At 53.0% G+C, this 5,429-nt stretch overlaps 1 pseudogene; it reads left to right on the top strand.

The window, feature by feature from the left end:
* Positions 1 to 3,081: 3,081 nt before the first annotated feature.
* Positions 3,082 to 5,429, top strand: part of LOC119272710 — a 4,911-nt pseudogene continuing 2,563 nt past the window's right edge.

Below are 5,429 nucleotides of genomic sequence, written 5' to 3'. Positions count from 1 at the left end.
CGGCGCGGGTGGGAGGGGAGGGTGCGGCGCGAGAGAGGGAGGGCGTAGGCGGAAGCGGGAGTAAGCGGCGGCGGCGGCCTCGGGAAGAGGCGGCGGCGGCGGCGGGCTAGGTGGTGGAGAAAGGCGGCGGCGACGGCGACCAGGAGGAGGGTGGCGGCGGCGGCGGCGGCTGGTGGCGGCGGCGGGGAGTAGCGGCGGCGGCGGTGACTTTTAGGGTTTAGGATCGTGCTGCGTCTGATACCATGTAGAAGGACAAGTTATGGGATGTGCAATCTCGATGTATTGATCGGTACACCAGGCACATATATATAAGTATAAAGGTGGGCCACAACCTTAACTATACAAAGGAAACAGGAGATGGGCCTACACATAAATGTACACGTACACAATATACTCAACACTGAGGAAACAACCGCAAACAGATGGGAATCCGTGGGCGGGAAGACCCTAATGATCGTAAAAAAAAACAGAAAAGGCATTCACACGCAAACCGGCGGCGGCCTTTTGCTGGGTGCATATCGTGACTTTGGATTATGGAAGCACCCACGGAAACTAAGCGAAGTTATGAAGCAGCCTTGGCCAGCATTGCAGGGTCACTCTCACGAACTCCGTGTTCCGTCGCCTGTCCACCCACGGCACGCGACGACAATGTGGCTTCCAGTAAGAAAAGCACGGCCGTGCTTTCCTATCTCATGCTTAGCGTTTTCTTGTAAAAACTGCTTGGATTCTTCCCAAGATCCTCCCTCCTCTCGAAGATTTGTCCCGACGAGACGATATTTTAACACGAAGGCGTCGTCATCAGGAGTTAGTCGCCGTGCACGCAGACTTCCGCGGCGCACTGCTCGACGTGGTGATCCGGGCGAAGACAAAGGACACGGACGTGGCTTGGGACGTGTCGGCAAGCGCAAGTCCATCGCCATCGGGTACGACGGGTAGATCCCATCCCGTCCGTCTCACCGGACTTCGCCACACGAAATGTGGGAAGCATCGATATCAATTCCACCGAAACCCAGCCGGTGCTTGCGAGGATACGCGCAAGCCCGACATGGAAACCATTGCATTTTAATACGGTTGCTGCAGTCTATTCGCCTCGTGAGTCGTTGGTGTCAAGGCTCCATTGACCATCTTCTTCCGGGAACCCAAAAACCACTCTCGGTATGTTATTCCTCGTGCAGGTTTATCAATTCAAAACCCCACATTCCGTAAACGCTTCTCCCGATGTTACTATAACCACACTTGTGTAGTACGCCTTGCAGCAAGCATCCAATGGCCAAACCGGCAGCACGCGTTGCGCACGGCTGCAGGCTCTAGCGTGCACGCTGCTGAGCCCGTGCGGCCGACCAGGCGCCCATCGGGCCGATTGGCAGCTAGTTCTGCAACTGCAAGTGAAATGGAAATTTCAGATACAGACACCGGCCACGCGTGCGTGATGTAGAGGAACTCGCGTACTGACATGTCGATGCGTGGCTCGAACGGGCATGGATCCTATGTGGTGGTACTTTCTTCCTTTTGAAAAAAGAGAACGTTGTTTTCTACCGGGATGAGTATCCAATGCGAAGACACCGCTAAATGCCAGTGATCCAAAGCATCTAGGCGTCGGAGGAGGATGGCCCGAGTGTTTCGCTGAGTTTCACGTGCTAGTTCTTCATGGATCAGGAGAATAAAAGTGCTACTAGATCCTGTAGTAGTACTTATATTTTTAACCATCTACTCCGTAGTATTTTTTTTACAGTACACCGTCTACCTTTTTTTTGTGCATCACTACTGATGGGGCTCTCTTCTCTGTCAAATTCCACAAAACTGCACCGCATGCCTGAAGAACGAGGTTCAGACAGGGGTGTTTGGGCGTCACCTGTCAACCCCCTGCTCCCAAATAAAGCCCCAACACTAACAAGAGCAGAGGAATCTTGGCATGTTGACAACCCACCCATCCAAATCCAACCGAAAAACGGGAACTGCTCTCCGACGTGTGATTGAAGTCGAGGGGCACCATGTATGCACCCTACTGCTTTATGGATCCATCATCAGCCGGTTGGCTGACAGCTTGACACACAATCATCATATCCCAAACACCACTATTGTGCAAGCATGCGTCCCACTAACTCATGCATGCACCACCCCGAAAATGGTTATCTACATCCCTTCATCAATTCATGGCCAAGTGATGTACTACCACCAAAAGCGACGCCCGACTGATTAGGGCGCTAATCCACCATCATTTTGCGGGGGTTTCCTCTTTCCTGCACACACACACATGTAACCCCATTGGCGCCCAGTAGAGTACGTACGTACTCCCCCTTGTAAGTTGCAACCCAGATGGCCCGGTTCGTGGTACGTACTACGCTAATCCAGCACCCCATGATTCCAAAGAGCGATTGGTGAGAGTGATTAGCTAGCGGTCGACCCCCTAAAGAGGTTACAGGGACAATTATTGACGTTATTAGGACATAAAAAACAATGCTGGAATCAGGACGTTGGGACGGCTGATTGTGACACCAACGACGATTTCGGGAGACAAAAGCCAGTGTGTTTGGAGGGAGTTATTAGGCCGTGTATGTGCGTTAATAATGTACAGCCTGTGCAAGGCTGGGAGCGACGAGGCAACCGGCCTGATTGTACCTGACAGCGTCGTTCCATTACTCTATCCCACTCTCATCATTCTTGTCAATGTTGCCTTGGCCAAAGAAGAACACCAGCTTGCATGCAGATTAAGTAGTGGGCACTAAATTAGATTAGTGATTTGTCATCATGGACTGATTGAGCAGCAGGACTACCTTAACCGGCCCAGGTCAGAAGGGTACCCCGCCGTTGGAGGACCTGGAAACTGTGACGTGACCATGTATGTGAGCTCCACTAAACAAGACCTGATTCTGATTGGATCCTCAGCGACGTGGGGTGGTCTCGTCCCAAGTTCCAACGTCTATGTGTTGTGTCTGTCGTCAAGACCGGAGATTGGACGACCGGCACATGATCGGTGTTCCATTCTCTTCTTTATTTTCTCACATTGTTTTTCACGGGCTACTACTACGTTGCTGTGCAACTGTGCATCATGCAAGCACAGAGCCAGCCAGCCAGTCGATCATGATGTGTCGAGATCGCTGGCCGTCTGCCGCATTTCGGCATGGCGAATCTGCCCGGCGCCTGCTCTGTCCTGGCGAAAATGGCACGGCTATTCGACCACTGTCCGCTCCTGCAGATCCCAACCCGGTGCAACCATATATGGTTCATATGAATGGAGCTGCTAATGCTAATGGTACTTCAAACAACACAATGGTCTCCCCGGTGTTGCAAACTCCTCCAGCGGCCAGTACACAGGAATCTGGTAAGAAGAAGAGAGGGAGGCCCAGGCGTGTGCAAGATACTACTGTTCCTACGGCTCCTCCAGTTCATTTGGTTCCTACGGCTCCTCATTTGGTTCCTTCAGCTCCTCCAGAAGGTAATAATATTGTTCTCCAGACACCCCCTTCAGCCGTCACACAGGAATCTGGTAAGAAGAAGAGGGGACGATCCAGACGTGTGCCAGATGTTTCTGTTGTACCAACTCCTTCAGTGCCTATAATAGACGGCAAACCTATTTTTCAGACACCTCCTGCATCTAGCGTACATGAATCTGTTACAAAGAAAAGGGGGCGGCCGAAGCTTGTGCAGGATGGTTCAGATACTATAACTCCTCCAGTTCATTCAAAAGAGAGTGAGCCCCTTATGCAGACTCCGCCTGCAGTCACCTTATTGGAGGGTGGTAAGAGGAAGAGAGGGCGGCCGAAGCGTGTGCCTGATAGTTCAGTGACTCCTTCAAGTTATTCTGAAGATGTTGACAGTGGGGACACATCAAAACATGGACGGCCCAGGAAAATTGACACAAGCCTGCCGCACCTGCCATCTTTGTCTTCAGATGATCCCAGGGAATATGCAGATAATGTACTTTTTATGTTTGATGCACTGCGGCGACGGCTCATGCTGCTGGATGAGGCGAAGCAAGTAGCGAAGCAGCAGCATAACTTGAAGGCTGGGAGTATCATGATGAACGCTGAACTTCGCGTCAATAAGAGTAAGAAGATTGGAGAGGTTCCAGGTGTTGAGGTTGGTGACATGTTCTACTTCAGAATCGAGATGTGCCTGGTAGGGTTAAATAGTCAGAGCATGGTAGGGATAGATTACATATCTGCTAAGTTTGGTAAGGAGGAGGACCCTGTGGCCATTAGCATCGTGGCAGCTGGTGTGTATGAAAATACCGAAGACGATCCAGATGTTCTGGTTTACACTGGACATGGCATGTCTGGTAAGAATGACCAAAAGCTTGAGAGAGGTAATCTTGCACTGGAGAGGAGTTTGTATAGAGGTAATCCCATTAGAGTTGTTTGCACTGTGAGAGATTTGACCTGTTCAACTGGTAAGATATACATATTTTTTTCTTTTTTTTTCTTTTTTTCGAAAAGGGGGAATACCCCGGCCTCTGCATCTGGACGATGCATACGGCCACTTTATTGATTATTAACACAAGACCTTACAAAGTCGTACAACGGTAAGACCAAAGCCACCATCTTCGCAACCTCTGTCGCTACTCCTATCTAACTGATGAAGGGGCGCTGATGGTCTGGGCCTAATACCAAACAGACCTCGCAGCCAAACCTAACATCTTAGACCTGAGGTCCCAACAAGGACTCCTTCCGGGTATGGGTACCCACCAGTCCGGCGTGCTCGTCAACCAGGCCCCCTGCCGGGTATGAGGCCGCCGCAGCCACGTACCATCAATCCATCTTCAGAGCTAAACTGTTGCATGAACCGTGCCAGGCCTCACTGCCATCGACGCCACCACGACGCCAGACAGCGTCGTCCTCCTGCGCGAGTCCATCCTCCCACATCGAACTCCGAATCTGCACTGCGCCACGCCGTCAAGATCCGTCGCCATCAATGTATGGATGAAGCACCGCTCCACCTAAGAAACCGCCCGCTGGTCCCCCGAAGCAAGGCGCGGCACCAAGTAGAAGGCCGAAGCGCACCGCCACCACGCCACCAGCAGCCCCGCCACCAAGAGCTGTTCCCAGCCGCCGCCTTCAAGAAGGAGCATGACACCAGGGTGCCATCGACGCCCAGACCAGGGGAACAAAAGCTTTCGCCATAGCTCAAGGAGGAGGCGGGAGGGAGAGGATCCACCCCAAAGCCTTCAGGAAGGGGATCGGCGCCAAAGGCGTCGACTTTGGGGAGGCAGCCGCGCCAGCCAGGGGTTTCCCCCGGAACCTCACCCGCACGCCAGATCCGCCAGGCCGGCCATAGGGGACGCCGAAGCCGCCTCCAATGACCGGTGCCAGCACGGATCGGGACCGATCGGAGCAGGGACAGATCTTCTACATGGAGCCGAGAACCCGCGCGGCGGCGGCGGTGCACGCCGCACTGCAGGGCCTCCTGCCGAGCTCCAACCGCCGCTCCCC

Source organism: Triticum dicoccoides, chromosome 3A (assembly GCF_002162155.2).
Source record: "Triticum dicoccoides isolate Atlit2015 ecotype Zavitan chromosome 3A, WEW_v2.0, whole genome shotgun sequence".
In the NCBI taxonomy this organism is placed as follows: Eukaryota; Viridiplantae; Streptophyta; class Magnoliopsida; order Poales; family Poaceae; genus Triticum; species Triticum dicoccoides.
Note: the sequence above shows the minus strand (reverse complement) of the source record. Positions and strands in the feature narration are given on the sequence as shown.